Below are 17,024 nucleotides of genomic sequence, written 5' to 3' on the forward strand. Positions count from 1 at the left end.
AGTCGACGAAATCGCAACACGCGGGCAACAAAAAACCACACGTTTCCAAACTTGGCCACCACGAGCTCGGAGGGACTTGCCTGGCATCAACCCAACGAGACTCACGTTCGCGACACCAACCGGCAATACCAGAGTCGCAACCCGAGCCGACCCTGTCAGGCGCGAGAACCAGGATGATCCCACCGAGCCAGACGCAGTGGACTTGACGGACGAGCCAGAAGATCTGCAAGACGAACGTACCCGAGCCGGAGCTAACTCCGCCGAGCGAACAGATCTCACTGATGACGAAGAAACTGAGGAAAACATAAGGTGGGCCGAAGAATCCGAAAGAGAAGACGAGCTAAGCAAGATCCGAGCCTCCCTAGCCAAGGCGGAAGCCGATATGAAGCTCGTCAAAACCCAGATACATAGCGTCTCATCCTCCGCGCCGAACATCGACCGAATTTTGGAAGAATCTCGGAATACGCCTTTCACCAAAAGAATTTCTGAGACGACGATGTCCAACCTGGGAAAGTTCAGAATCGACTCCTACAACGGATCAACCGACCCGAAGTGCCACATTAAATCGTTCGTGATATCTGTGGCCCGAGCCAGGTTCAAGCCCGGAGAAAAGGATGCGGGTCTGTGCTTACTGTTCGTGGAACACCTCAAAGGACCCGCATTAGAGTGGTTTTCAAGATTGGAACGAAACTCGATTGATAGTTTCGACGAGCTGTCGACATTGTTCCTCAAACAATACTCCGTGCTCATCGACCCCGGAACTTCCGACGCGGATCTATGGTCCTTGTCTCAACAGCCGACCGAGCCACTAAGGGATTTCCTCAAGACCTTCAAATCGACGCTAGCCAAGGTCGAAGGAATTACAGATGTAGCAGCTCTCTCGGCTTTGAAGAAAGCTCTCTGGTACAAGTCAGAATTCAGGAAAGAGTTGAACCTGTCTAAACCAACGACAATTCGCGACGCGCTCCATCGAGCCTCGGATTTCGTCGCCCACGAAGAAGAAATGGCGCTACTAGCAAAGAGGCACAAGCCAACAAAACAGGCGCCCCGAGCCGAGAAAACCGAGAAAGCCCAAGCGGCGCCTCCGGTCCAGAAAAAGACACGTGAGAGCAGTACGTATACGCATCACGAAGGGCGCAATTTCTCAGGATACCATAGCTACCAGATTGACACGCCCCGAGGCCGTGGCCGCGGTAGAGGCCGAGGCCGTGGGCGAGGAAGAGAGTCCTTCACCTGGACAAGGGATCAGCCACCGAGCAATGATCAAGAATATTGCGAACACCACAAAATTTTCGGCCATCATACCTCGAGATGCCGAAGCCTCGGAGCCAAGTTAGCAACCAAATTCCTAGCTGGAGAGCTCGGGACAAACGTTACTCTTAAGGACCTCGAGCCAGAACCGGAGCCCGAACAGACCAACCCAGGAAGAGACCCCGAACCAAGGAACCAGGAGTCTCAGAAAAGAACCCGGGGATCGGAAGACGAAGACCGAGATGGTACGCGGCAGAAGATTTTTACCATAATGGGTGGATCGCCATACTGTCCTGACACTGTAGCGGCAATCAAAGCTTATCAATGCCGAGCCGAGACACCTAGCAACTGGACAAGACCCTTCGATCGACCTAACGACGTGATCACATTCGAAGAGAGCGAGACAAACGGGCTCGACATGCCTCATAACGACCCAATCGTCGTCACATTAGCGATAGGAGACCACGATATTTACCGAGTGTTAATTGACACCGGCAGCACCATTGACGTGATCTTTCGCGAAACGCTCCAACGAATGAACATCGACATGTCACAGGTGATTCCGACCCCGAGGCCTGTCCTCGGATTTTCAGGGGAAACTTTGATGACGCTTGGGACCATCCAACTACCAGTCCGAGCCGGCGGGGTAACAAAGATAGTCAACTTCTCAGTCACCGATCGACCTACCATCTACAACGTCATAATGGGAACCCCGTGGTTAAATCTAATGCGAGCTGTCGCATCAACATATCATCTGTGTGTCAAGTTCCCGACCCCTAATGGCGTGAAAACAATTTGGGGCAGTCAGAAAAATTCTCGGATGTGTTTCATGGCAGCACACAAACTCCGAAACCCTGTCACTGAAGTAAAGGCTGAAACGGATCACAAGAAATCGAAACTTGGCCGGAGTGAAGAGAAGGCTATATCTAAACAGTTATAGCAATTACAGATCGAGGAGGCGCGCGAGGAGAAGAAGCCTACCTCGGATCCTGTAATCTCCATTAGCCTCGACGACGAACGGCCCGAACGATGTGTGGAAATTGGCAGCGACTTAACCGAGGAGCTCAAGACCGAGCTCATCTCATTCCTCAAGGAGAACATCGACACCTTCGCCTGGTCGGCTGAAGATCTACCTGGGGTAAGCATCGACGTAATCTGCCACGAGCTGAATGTTGACCCATCTTTCAAGCCCATCAAGCAGAAGCGAAGAAAATTGGGTCGGGATCGCGCAGATGCAGTGAACGCCGAAGTTGAAAAACTCCTGAAGATCGGCTCGATCTCTGAAGCAAGGTATCCGGACTGGTTAGCAAATCCTGTCGTGGTTAAAAAGAAGAACGGCAAGTGGAGAGTTTGCGTCAATTTCACCGATCTGAACAAAGCTTGCCCTAAAGACAGTTTTCCGCTCCCACATATCGATCGTTTAGTGGAAGCAACCGCGGGAAATAAGTTGCTATCATTCATGGACGCTTTCGCAGGATACAATCAAATTCTCATGCACCCCGACGATCGCGAGAAGACAGCATTCATCACAGACCGAGGTATCTACTGTTACAAAGTCATGCCCTTCGGACTCAAGAACGCCGGCGCGACGTATCAGCGACTCGTCAACAGAATGTTCTCCGAACAGCTCGGGAAGACGATGGAAGTTTATATCGACGACATGTTAGTCAAATCTCTTGAAGAAAGCGACCACATAGCCCATCTGCGCGACTGTTTCCGTCAGCTCAACAAGCACAACATGAAGCTTAACCCAGCAAAATGTCGTTTCGCGGTAAAGTCTAGAGAATTCTTGGGGTATCTCGTAACACACCGAGGCATCGAGGCGAACCCGAAACAGATCGATGCTCTACTAAACATGCCCTCACCGCAGAACAAGCGCGAAGTCCAACGTCTCACCGGGAGAGTCGCAGCCTTGAACCGATTCATCTCGCGATCCACTGACAAATGTCTAGCTTTCTACGACACTCTGCGCGGGAACAAGAAATTCGAATGGACCGATCGCTGCGAAGAAGCTTTCCAGGAACTGAAGAAGTATTTAGCTAATCCACCGGTGTTAGCGAAACCAGTCCCGGGCGAGCCGTTATTCCTATACATCGCGGTCTCTGATACGGCTATAAGCGGAGTCATAGTCAGGGAAGACAGAGGGGAGCAGAAGCCGATTTTTTACGTCTCGCAAACTTTCACCGACGCGGAAACACGCTACCCGCAAACTGAAAAGCTCGCCCTCGCCGTAGTAATGTCAGCTCGGAAGCTACGGCCATATTTCCAGTCTCACTCGATTGTCGTCATGGCGCCCATATCGCTCCGAACCATCTTGCACAGTCCAAGCCAATCGGGACACTTAGCCAAGTGGGCAGTAGAACTCAGCGAGTATGACATCGAATACAGAAACAAAACATGCGCGAAATCTCAAGTCCTGGCCGATTTCATCATCGAGCTGCCAACAGAGAACGTCCGAGAAGAGTCGCCCAACGCTGTTTGGATCCTCCACGTCGACGGCTCATCCTCAAAACAAGGTTCTGGCGTCGGAATCCGCCTCGCATCACCAGAGGGCGAAATCCTTGAACAATCCTTTCGGCTAAATTTCGACGCGACTAACAACGTGGCTGAATATGAAGCGCTAATAGCAGGACTTAAGCTGGCTCGGGGACTTAAGATCAACAAGCTGCGAGCCTTTTGCGACTCCCAGCTCGTGGCTAATCAATTCAATGGAGAATACACGGCTCGCGACGAACGAATGGAAGCGTATCTTGCTCTCACGCAAGACTTGGCGAAACAGTTCGGAGAGTTTGAGTTGACCAGAATCCCGCGAGGTGAGAACACATCGGCCGATGCCTTAGCGGCTCTAGCTTCAACCTCCGACCCAAATCTGAAGAGGATCATACCGGTCGAGTTCATCGAAAAGCCGAGCATTGAAGATAATAGCGAAGATCAAGTTCTAACAGCTCGGGAGACAGAAGAACTGGAAGAAATGGACATCGAACAACTAGACCAGCAAACTACGGACGCAACCGAGCCCGAATACGGAAGCGACGCCAAATGGATCGGAGCCATCCGAAGCTACATTACCGATGGAGAAGTTCCTACTGAAAAGTGGGCAGCTCGGAAGCTTAAGGCCAAAGCGGCTCGGTATACTCTGATCGACGGAGAGCTCTTTAAATGGCGGTTTTCTGGTCCTCTCCTTATCTGTGTCGAAGGAAACGAAGCTCGGAGAGCCATGGAAGAAGTTCACGGCGGATCTTGTGGAAACCATTCTGGCGGAAGAGCTCTGGCTATAAAGATCAAACGCCACGGATATTTCTGGCCGACGATGGTCAAAGACTGCGAGAAATTTTCTCAGCGGTGCGATAAATGCCAGAGGCACGCACCAACCATTCATCAACCCGCCGAGCTCCTCTCTTCCATCACTTCGCCTTATCCGTTCATGCGATGGTCCATGGACATCATCGGACCTCTACACAACTCCAAACAGAAGAAACTCGTCCTCGTACTAACATACTACTTCTCCAAATGGATCGAGGCGGACTCCTATGCCAGCATCAAAGACGCGCAGGTCGAAAACTTCGTCTGGAAGAACATCATATGCCGCCACGGGATACCTTATGAGATCGTTACAGACAATGGATCGCAGTTTATTTCGGCTCGGTTCGAAGGATTCTGCGAGAAATGGGGAATTCGCCTCAGCAAGTCTACGCCCCGGTATCCTCAGGGGAACGGACAGGCCGAAGCGGCAAACAAGACGATTCTCGACGGAATAAAAAAGCGCCTCGACGCAAAGAAAGGCCGCTGGGCCGACGAATTGGAAGGAGTACTCTGGTCACACAGAACCACGCCACGGCGAGCCACGGGAGAAACACCTTTCGCCCTTGTCTACGGCACGGAGTGTGTGATTCCCACCGAAGCCGAGATCCCGGGACTGAGAAGACGTTTTCTCCCCGAGCAGGAAAATTCCAACACTCAGATGATGCTGGACGAGCTGGACTTAATTGACGAAAGAAGAGATTCGGCTTTGGTCCGAATGCAGAACTATCAGAATGCGACGGCTCGGTACTACAACTCTCACGTTAAACATCGCCGTTTCCACGAAGGAGATCTCGTACTGCGCAAAGTTTTCCAAAATACCGCCGAGCAGAACGCAGGCAAACTCGACGCGAATTGGGAGGGACCTTACACGATTGCAAAGGTAATCCGTCCCGGCGTCTACGAACTCATCAACATGAACGGCAAAGCGGTACCTAGATCCTGGAACGCAATGCATCTAAGGAAATACTACCGCTAAAAACCTAAGGTACGCATGTACTCGAACTACGGGGTGGCTTGATCCCTGAAAAGGGTACGTAGGCAGCTCGTCCTCGGACGAGTTCAGCTACCCCCCCTAATTAAAAAAGGGGGGAGTGGGTCCGTATACATATACTCCCACTTAACTTTTTAACTAATTTTCTAGTTTTTACCCTTCGGGTCATTAATTTTATCCACCTCGACATCTATCCTAAAAGTCACCTCGGAAACTTTCACGGTCACCTTACCGACATATAAAGCTAAAAGTTCGTTCGGACGATGGCCACGTCCCCGAACAGAAAAAGCTCTTTTCACCGCTTCGGTTACAGCGCGCTATATAAACAGTCAAGACGATTCGGTCGGAGATATCCTGCCATAAAGAAATTGTCTTCAGAAAACCCAGTTGACTTCGACACTGGTACCCCAGTTCGCTTCTAAGCACTGGCTTCGACTATATCAGCTCGGGTCGCAACCGATAGAGATTAGTCCCATATAACTAAAACCCAGTTATCTTAACACTGGTTCGCTATTCCGAAAGATAACTTCTACTGAGCCGAAACTCATTTTTACCAAAACCCAATTACGTTGACATTGGTGTATAATCCGGTTCGGAAGTTAATACTATTGGGAAGTTAAAACGGCTCGACGGGCATGTCATAAACCCAGTTACTCAACACTGGTATCGGATTCAAGAAACATGCATTCAGATGGATAAAGCCGTCCAGGCATAAGTTTTACAAAAAAAAAAACAGAAGAAAAAGGAGTTTTAGAGACGCCTCGGGCTTATTCGTCTCGCTCTTCGGCATACGTCGCCGCAGGATCCAGGAACGTTCCTGCTTGATCGGTAACTCCGATTTCGGTCGCATCGCCTTCCACCGACCTATTTCCGAGGCTATCATGAGCGGAGTCGGGTGAAACCGGAGGAACCTTCAAAGTTCCGAGCAGTTCAACCGCAAGCCGAGAATACTCCGCTTCGGCATCCCCGAACTCTTCTTTCCATGCCTCTACCTCCTTCTTCTCATCCTCGATCGACTTTCCCCCTTCGAGCTCGGCGATCAGCTCGGCGTTTGCTTTGGCCTGGGAGAAGTACATGTAACGATCGGCAACTTGGTCAAACTGTTCCAGTTTCGCCTCGATCGTCCCGATCTGCTTGGCGAACTCCTCAGTAACCGCCCTTTTCGCAGCTTTCCTGGCTCGGGCTACCTCGACCTCCCGAAGAGACTTCTCCTCGGCGAGCAAGCGTTTGAGGCGCTCGACCTCTGCTTCGGTTTTTTGCCGAATTCGAGCATTCTCCTTGGCCTCTTTCAGCCTCGCCTCTTGCTCAGCTGCGACAAGGGCCTCCGCGTTCTCTCTCGCCGTAGTCGCCTCGGCTATCCTCCTCTCCGACTCCGCACGGGCTATTTCAAGCCGCTCGTTGGCAACTTCATGCTGACGGTTCGCAGATTCGTAAGAACGAACCAGCGTGTTCATTGAGGAGAAAGCCTGGGAATAAAATAACATGTTAGGAACGGAAAAGAAATCGAAACAAGAGGCTCAACAAAAAATCATTACCTTCAGAAAGTTAGCCGAAGTCTCGGCGTATCTCTCCGCCTCGGCCAGATTCTCAGGGGCCGTCAGCAACGGCCATGCGCACGAAGCAACAAGATTGGCCGAAGCCATCTTGTCCTTGTAAATCGGTCGGGAGCTGCCATGGTCGCTCTTCGACCTTTTCCTCCTATCGGTAGAGTGTTCGCCCCGAGGACGCTTTCCTTTAGACTTGGCCTGTCTACCGGCAGCCAAGCCAACCACCACCTCGGTGTGTTCGACCTCGGGAGCCTGAACTCCACTGTCCCCAGCTGGGACATCATCGACCGCTTCGGGAGGAACCGAAGCAACCGCTCGGTCAACCCCAGATCGTTCGGGGCCTTAACCGCTTCGGGCCTGCCAGATGCCTCGGGAGGATCGGACGCCTCGGGCCCTCTGGACCCCTCGCTCAAAGGTTTGAAGGCTGCCTCGAGAGCTCTTTTCTGCTCGGCCGCTTCCTTCTCGGCAGCCTTTTTCTCCCTTAGTGTCATCTTCGCCTTTTGCATCTCCATGTAGCCGCTTAGTCGGTGATCCGAAGAAGATGACGAGGACGAACAGGATACGCCTCGGAGTAATCTCAACGCCTTCTCAACCCTTTTAAGCGTGAAATGTTTGGTCCAGTTACACTTCCGCGAAGCTAACTCCTCGTGAATTTCTAGAAGATCTTCGGGGATAAGCTCGAGGAACGCCGGGTTACGATCTGAAAACGAAAACAAAACCGGTTAGAATAAATCGATCAAATCGCAAAGAAAAAAAAAAAAAAAAAAAAAAAAAAAAAAAAAAAAAACGCCTCGGGTAAACTACCGATTGTGCCCCATTTCGCAACAATTTTATCAAGGCATCCCTCGGGGACGGAGTCCTCGTCAATCGCGACGAAGAAGAAATGATCGGTGTATTTCTCGTCCTTGCTCGGGAACCCGCCAATGATCTTTTTATTTTTGCTCGGCGAGATGTAGTACCTTTCCAGAGGACCCGGGCTACGACGAACCTCCAGGAAATTCCTTAGATGCCCGAGGGACAAAACTTTATCCGCCTCGAAACTCCTAACTAAAATCCCGATTAGATGCCGTAGTCCGCGGGTTGAGATCTGGGCCAACGCAATCTTGTACGACCACAAATACTCAACAATCAGCCTCGGGAGAGGGAACCACAGGAAACAAAAACTGAAAAATCCCTCGTACAGCGTGAAGAACCCCTCGGGAGGATTATCGGCTCGTTCACTCGGAGTCGGAAGCCTCATCGTGACTCCTTCGCTGAAACCAAACCGAGCTCTTAATTCTCTGAGGGAGTCCTCGGTGGATAGCGTAGAACCAGGGGGATCGGGCCTTTTTACTTTTCTGGCTCGCTTCGTCTTCAGCTGCAGAGCCTTAGCCGCCTGCATCCTGGCCTGAAGTATTCTCGCCTCGGCATCAGAATCATAGGAAATCGCCTCGGCCTTTACAGGGAGCGAAGACGGCTCGGGCGCCTTTTGCCAACAAGAGCCCCCAGCTTCGTCCTTAGACGGAGGATGCGCCCTCCCCGTAATTAAAGTTGCCTCGGGATCATCAGGAAGATCCTCATCCCGAGCCACATTCGCTACTGTATCTTCCCGAGCCAAGAATCGGCTCGGATCTTGGTCCATAGGTGACAACCTTGATTCACTATCGCCTTTCCGCTCGGAGCAATTTGAAAAACTAGCCTCAGCTCCTTCCGAGGGACTGCTCCAGACAATTTTCCTTTCGTGAACAGGAATGCTTCTGCCTCGGGACGAATCGCTCGAATCAGAGAGTGACATCTTCGGCTCGGGTGAATTGAAAAGAATCGGAAAAACAAGATTCGAAATCGGAAAAACCAAATCTAAGATCTGGTACGGCGGAGGGATAACGGGAAATAAAGCAAAGCAAGAGGAAATTAAAGAGATCAAGATCAGAGAGAAAAGAAGCGAACCTTAGAAATTTTCCTTGCAGATTGCGAAATGAGAAGATGAAGCAAGAGTCGGATATTTATAGATTGCTTCGGCGCGTCGGGTACACACCAGTTAAATAATGTTTCGCATCCGCCCAAATCTCGGGCGCGTCGGGAGCGCGTGACCAACACTAAATTACTTCGCATCCGCACGGGTCTCGGGAATCAGCAGAAGACTCTTCCACTTCTCGAGGTAGAATCTCAACCGTCACACGCGTTAGGAGAAGATGAAGCGTCGAAGAGAATTGAATCATCAAGAACACTAATTACCGAATGACACTTCGCGAAATTTTCAAAGGATGGGCTCGGAACAAGGTTTAAAACGGCTCGGATTAACAGTCGTGAAGCTCATCGGTCGCTCTTCGAACCAACGAGCTGGGGGGCTAACTGTTGGGGTCGGATTTCATCCCATAGCACCGAGCCGAACTCCAAACGCCTCAGGGAATTTCTGAAGACACCTCGGTGGAAACTGCCGTTCACCTCGGGTCGAACTGCCATTCACCTCGGGTCGGACTATCATTCACCTCGGGTCAGATTGCCACTCGCCTCGGGTCATCGCATCAATCACCTCGGGGGACACCCATAGTCTGCTCGGGGTCTGTCAGCAGGCTCACGAACCCGAGCCGGCTCCCTTCAAGTGCCCGAGCCGGTTCACTTCGGGAAACCGAGCCGGTTTGTGTCGAGACCCCCGAGCTGGATCTTTCCGTGAACCCGAGCCGCTTTCCTCGGGAGCCTAGGCCACGCCTCTCTTGTCCCCGAGCCGGTTGCATAAGTTCTCCGAGGCGAAGCCTTCATCATCGCCCGAAGCAAAGACTTAGTAAATATTCTTCTCTAAAGGTATCATTTCCAAGCAAGTTATCATTTCCGAAAAAGAAGGATCATTTCCGATAAACTCGGAAATGATAAGGAAGAATCGCGAAGGATCAACTCAAATCAGGAAATCTTCCGAAAACTCCGAAGAATAAGGAAATTGTCCTAAATCCGCGATATTCTGGCCGACTTCAAGATAAATGGAAATCTTCCGAGAATATCGCTGGAGAGGCGGTTCATCATCCCTATATAAAGAGATTCAAGGCTCAAACGAAGGGCAAGAAAGATCGCTCTGGAAATTAAACTACGCAAAGCTCTCACAGCACAAACACTTTTTCTTTTACGATCAAACTCTTGTACGATCAAAATCATCTTTTCATTAATAATATCAAGAACACCATCTTTGGTATCAATCGTTTCTGTTGTTCTTTGAGAATTCACGTTTATCGTATCCCTAAAATAAAACCCTAGACAAATCTTGATTGTGTTAGTTTCGACTTCCACATGAGCCAAGCACTGAAGGGAACTGTTCAGGAAACAGGTATTTCCTAGATTCTGCAAGCCTGTCAGCCCCAAAGTTCCAGCTTCTCCATCTTTTCCCAAAAAGCTCAAAGAATTACTCCCTCCAACTCTGAAAAAATTGTGCTACCATTAATATGCCATTGAATAGGAACATAAAAAGTGTACAGCTTGTTTGCAATGTTAATCTCATTCTTACTCTTCTAAATCTTCGAAATACTCTTCCTTCGGACCTGCATTTATGGTCCGGTAGGATCCACCTTCGCATAACCTATAAAAATCCCAAGAAGCTCTTGCTTCAAGATCCAGCAACGCTTGTCGGTTGTCATTGGCGACTAATATAACAAAGCCTCTACGTGCCAGTTCCGCCATCAGAATTGAAAAATCTTGATCACCAGTAAAGAAAAGGATATTGCCGGGAGGTCGGAAGTCAAGCGCGTGCAACAACACCGCAAGTAGGATCCTCATATCTGCCGCGTCTGGCTTTCCTGGAAATAAAAAAAAAAGAATGGTTAGTGTTACTGCTGCAACGAAAGCATTATATAGAATTCTCCTTGAAGGGCAATTGCTACATACTCTTAAACGGTTCAGGAAGAATTGCACAAAACGGATAAGAAGGGAGCTCTGAAATAAATCTTATCTTCACACAGCATTGCTCATTACTGCAAACAAAAACGAATGTCAAAACATAGAAAAGGAATTAAAAAATGAACTCAAAAATTTGAAATTTGCACCTGTTTTCAAAGAAAAAGCAGAACTGCATTCTCTTCTTTGGCAGTTGTCTAGTAGTATAGAGGTTACTTCCAATGACATCGTAAATATACTCATGGGATATCAATTTAGTTTCCTCTAATCTTATTCTTCTACCACCAGTAGGATTACTAGAGCCTTTAAATGTGATGTGAACCTACAACGCAAAATATTTCAACAAATTAGAATGAGTAGATCTTGGTAAAAGATATGATATTTCTGAACACGTGAGGGACATGTGGAAGAATAAGTATGATTTCGAAGGGATAGGTGGGAAAATATGACTCATACCTTGTAATGGAAAACTTTTGATTTTGGATGGACAGGTGGATAAGCTACTCGTCTCCCACCACTTTTTTTTATTTTTATTCTTCTTTGAGCTTTTAGTCTCCGTCTCTCTTGGAGGAATATGAATGATTTCGATGTTTAACTTCTTTAACTTGGTGAACACGTTTGGATCAATAAACTTGGTATCTCCATAAGCAAATACCCTTAGAATGAAGTATCTGCTTCTTAAGGTTCTCAATCCTGCTAATATTCTATCAAGAAATAGCTCAGCCTCCTGATATGCTCCTCTATAGGCTTGATTCTCAAAATCCCATCCAATTATCACACCGAATTCTCTTTCTTCATCAGTGGGTTCTAGCTGTTTCTTTCTATGGAAATCTGAAAAATTCCTAAGAGGTGATAGAGAAATGGGAATTTCTGCAAATGTAAGGATTTTATTAATAGGTTAGTGAAACTTTTTATGAATAAAATATTTATCTAAACAAGCTTTGCATCAGTTTATTCATATTTTGACATTTAAGTAACAAGCTTTGCATCAGTTTATTCATAATATCAATAAAATATTTAACTAACCTATTTAAATATGAACCGGTTAAGCAAAGAAGAATAACACACTTACTTGTTCTGTTCGAATCGGGTGTAAGAACAATACGTGGAGGTTCCGGTGTACTTTTCTTGTTTATCTTGTATTTCCCATGCGTGATGGTAAGCTTACGCTGAAAACATTAAAAAAAATACTATTAGAAACAAGATAATGGAACTACAATCACAACATAAATAATAATTAAAAACTTTACCTCCTTTTGAATCGAAAACAAGATAGTAAGGACAGGGGAAACAAGAACACAATACTGCAAACAAATTAATAAGAACTGTTATCATAAGCTTTTCAATGAAAAAGTAGTACTACAAAATGAAAACAAATAACAAAATTACCTCGACTGGAATGTAGAGTTGATGATCCTTCTGGGAAACCATTATACAGAAGGACTTTGGTGAAAGTTTCACGGCATCTTTTCGGAGACTGTAGTACTCGAAGACGGTTGTCTCTACTACCTCGGATCCCTTTCCCTTTCCTTTTCCTTTTCCCTTTCCCTTTCCTTTTCCCTTTCCTTCCATTATGATCCTAAATCAAACAAATAAATAACCTTATAGCAAACTCAGAGAATAACCATATAACAAACTCGGAGAATTTAGCAAAGAATGTTAAAATATTTGACATACTTTTGATTCTCGCAAGTATCTTCACTTAATCCACAGATCGTGTACACTCGATTATGGTCTGAAGTTACCCGAACTTCCAAACCTTTTAGAACCACTTCAACCTGATGAGAAAAGTAATATGATTAATACTCAAAATACTAAAAGTTTTATAAGCATAAAATTTTATCTTTTACCTTGTGCCAATCAACTTCAGATATCCCTGAAGCACTTTGGATTGTGAGAATGAAATCGATTATAGGATAGAGGGGAAAACAGACCTGCAAAAACCAGAGATAATTTTCATATTATGTGCATGAAAATGTGGCAAGTCAATCTAAAAATCATTCTGAAAATCATTTAAATTACCTCAATCGGTAAGTAAATCGGGTGGTTAGAGCCGCCAGCACGTAGACAAGGATAATCACCTGAATATTCCAGGTTAATTCCCAACACTTCAGTGAAATATTTATACACTGTGATCTCAACCTCCTCGGATTCCCCGTTTCCGTTCGTAGACTTTCTAATAAACCTAAATACAGCAAAGAAATATATCTTATTATAATGAACTCACAGAAGTATATAAACATAAGAGGCATTTCTTTGTATAGGAGTTATGTAAATAATAATAAGTTAAGGATCTTGATGTAATTTCCTTAACCCTAATCTACTTAGCCTCTGTATAAATACTTGTGTAATTCTTTACCTAATGAATAAGATTAATACAAACCTTATAATTTGTTCATACCTTTGTTCATTGCAATGATCTTTAGTTAGACCAAATACCGTGTACACTTTATCATCGTGTAACGTCTGGATTTTCCGGTTTTTAAGAGTGTGTTCAGCCTTCTTCCAGTCAAGTTCACCAGCTGAAGGATTCAAGGATAATATCCCATCAGCCGCTGCTTCTTCAACAGCTTCTACTTTCGTAATGGTACCCAAAGGCCATGGCTTCCCGCAACCAGAGCAAAGATTAACATCCTGCAGTTTTTATGCGATCAGAAAGTATAAAATACTATTGGGGTTGACAAAAATCTAAACAACCTATGCGTACCTTTGGAGATGACAAGTCTCTCAGGCAGTACATGTGTATCCGGACAGTGCAACCTTCGTTAGGACACAAATCCGCCTGGAAACAAGAGTTAGAAAACAAAGCATCAGCAAGTATTATCATCACAGTGTGAATAGTAATTCCTATCAGGTTTCTTCAGAATGCAGACCTTTACTCCAAATTCATTGCAGACCTCGCAGGAAGGAATATCATTGTTCTTGAACCAACTGCGCAGATCAAGAAGAGTTCTTATACCAAGTCCGATGTTTCCCTCATTTGGGTGGCACAGCCATTTGTCCCTAACAAGTTCTTTGAGTGTTTCCTCTTTTTGCGACATTGAAAAGTTCAGGAATGCAGGAGGGACTTGCTGTTGATTGCTGCTGGCTTCACTTGGTAACTGGGATATTAACACAAGATCTCTCAGCCGTAACAAAGAGACTAAATTTGTATAGTTCAACCAGATGACTGAATACTTATAATTTGGCCAGAGAGGAATAGGTATTTGTTACCAAAGAGACAAAAAACAAAGAGAATGCTAAGAAATTTGAGATTCATTTTTTCATTATAATCCAACAATCATAAACAGTGGTGATAGATTTTATATGATACAACACACGAAGAGTATAACTCAAGAGTGCATGATTATCTGACTAAGAAACCCAAAAGCGACAAAGTTATTTATTGTTTCAGATTATGTCTCCTACAGAAGTGAAAATCTCAAGCGACTATGTAAGATAGTAGCAATTTTGAAGTCACTATGATAAAAAAAAAAAATAGGGATATGGATGGTTTCTTTTGCCAATAGATGAAGAGGTAAATATACATAAGGCAGGGACTATGACTGACCTGATTCTCGAATCGGATATTGAGAGCATCAAAGCTCGATATGCAACCTTGAGCAGGTTCAGCCTGTGCAATTTCTTCTATCTGCCACAAGTTAAAGTCATCAGTGTGATGAATAAGTACCACAAATATCCACTTTACACAACCCGTAATCATCTAAGTGCACACATAGCAAGCATAAGGAATGAAAAAGCAGATAACGTGATAAAACATGTAGCAAGAGACAAATCCAAATACTGATAAATCAAATCACACATATGAATCGAACTTTTACTTTCTAATCTAAACTCTTTATAAAGAAGACAAAGAACTTTGATCAACAAGGTACAGAAATAACTGCAAGCGTGACTTACAATGCCTTTAAAGAATGCAATCTGACGAACAGAATATTTTGTCCCAAGTTTTGATTGCGCTTCTATCTGCCACAAGTCATCAATATGATGAATAAGTACCACAAATATCCACTCTAGAAAACCCATAATCATCTGAATGAACATATAGCAAGAATAGGGAATGAAAAAGCAGATAATGTGATAAAACTTGTAGTTTGAGACAAATCCAAATACTTATAACTCTCATCACACATATGAATCAAACATTTACTTTCTAATCTAAAATCCTTATAAAGAAGATAAAGAAATTTGATCAACAAGGTACAGAAATAACTACAAGCGTGACATACAATGCCTTTAAAGAATGCAATCTGAGGAACCGAATCTTTTGTCCCGAGATTGGATTGCTCATCAGATACATTGTTAACCACTCCATAACAAACTTGGCCATCGTACTGATCTCTACAAGATCTCAACTCAGAGTGAACATATGACAGTTCCGTGTTTATCTCACGAAGGAACTCAGAGTCAAATATGTTTTTAGCAACTCCTGCAACAAAAAGAACAAAAAATATCTATTCATGTCCTCGAATTGTTCAGCCATTGTTCAATGGATTTGCATTCGAAAAGAAAAAAAGTCTACAATAAACCTATCAATCAGCACTCATCAGCATAACGAAAACGTAAAAATAGCTCTGAATCACAGTATGACAATATTCAAACAAACCGTACACAGGGAAAGACGCCAATTACGACGAAGCAACAGATTTTGTAAGAACAGAGAACGTTACTTAAATCTTCATCACAAGCGAGAAAGGAAGATCAAAAAGCGGGGAGAAAATCATAGGAGAGACCAACCGACCTAGGTTTCTGCCGATGGCGCTGGTTAAGATTGAAGCAAATTCTGTCTCCTTGAGAGGACCGAGTGAAATCAAAGCATCGAGTAGCGTCTGGTGCTCCCGAGATAGCGGTGCCATCTTCAGGCGCCCCACCTCCTCCCTCTGCGATTTCGCCCTTGCAAAATGTTAGGGTTTAAGAAGGGGAAAGAAGCTCTGTCAAAGGGAGAGATGGCGGGAAGGGGAAATCAAGTCGACGACGTCACACCGAGCCGTGTTAATGTTATTCGTTTTTGATTTAAATGGTATCTTATAATGACTTTAAATAATATGTAGAATCTCTTGGAAAAAAAATATATATATATAGAATCTCTGGTTATTTATTTGAGATTTTATTAAATTTGGTTAAAGCTTGGTGTTATTAGTTTTTTATAGGTGAAAATCACACTTAAGATACTAAAGGTTATTGTGGATTAAAATATTAAGAGAAATGGATTATACTAGATTTTAACCCGCGGTACACCGCGGGTCGACTTTTTAACTAAAAAGTTTTAAATTTTAAGTTGTAATTATTTTGTTAATATTATTTGTTTTGTTTAGTGTTTAAGATTATATATTGAATTTTGATTATTATTTCTAGGATTTTAACCCGTGGTATATCTTCCGGTATTATTATCGATCTAAACCCGTCCCACCATATAACCCCGTCCCGTGAAATTAAACATCATTTTTTTTAATAACACATTTGTTTAGAAAACATATAATTCGAGTCAATTTAAAAGTTTGCTTTTAAGTGGTTCCATAGTATAAATATTTATAATTTTTATAGTGTTCAAATATTATTAATATTATAAACTTTTTATGGAATTAAATATTATAGATACTTTAAATATTATTAATTTATACTTCTTATAAGGTTAAAATATTTATAATATTTGAAACCTTATAAATAATAATAATCTAAAGCAACATATTATTCTTTAGACATAAATAATCTTTATATATTTGGTAATAATTTTTTGGGGGTTAATCTAATTTATAAATAAACATTATTTATTGCCAAAATGAGTTTGGTTTAAAATAAGTAATATAGCCAAATGAGTTTGTCAAATAACGAATAGTAACCATAATTTAACTAATCTACATTAAAATAAATATATTTAGAAAATGATTTACTCAAAAAATTGATAAATATAGATTAATCTATAAAGGTTATTTTATCACATGATTTTTTCATTTGATGGTAAACCACTAAATATTTTTTAGTAAACAAACCAAAGAAAATTTTCAAATCAATACTAAGAGCATCTCCAAATCAATATTAAGAAGCTACAAGGATTATGGTTAACCCTGCAAATA

The 17,024-nt window shown here is 44.3% G+C and overlaps 1 long non-coding RNA gene across 2 annotated transcripts; it reads right to left on the reverse strand.

Annotated features, from left to right (window-relative positions):
* Positions 1-12,534: 12,534 nt before the first annotated feature.
* LOC9330334 lies at positions 12,535-14,382 on the reverse strand. 2 transcript variants are annotated; one of them, XR_002329626.1, is made up of 5 exons: positions 13,824-14,382; positions 13,352-13,732; positions 12,973-13,135; positions 12,801-12,884; positions 12,535-12,728 (listed from the first exon to the last, which is right to left on the reverse strand). It is a non-coding gene; the product is annotated as an uncharacterized LOC9330334 (long non-coding RNA). The 2 variants fall into 2 exon arrangements; XR_002329625.1 differs by having other exon boundaries at positions 13,352-14,382.
* Between the last annotated feature and the right edge of the window lie 2,642 nt (positions 14,383-17,024).

Source organism: Arabidopsis lyrata (assembly GCF_000004255.2).
Source record: "Arabidopsis lyrata subsp. lyrata unplaced genomic scaffold ARALYscaffold_1, whole genome shotgun sequence".
NCBI lineage: Eukaryota > Viridiplantae > Streptophyta > Magnoliopsida > Brassicales > Brassicaceae > Arabidopsis > Arabidopsis lyrata.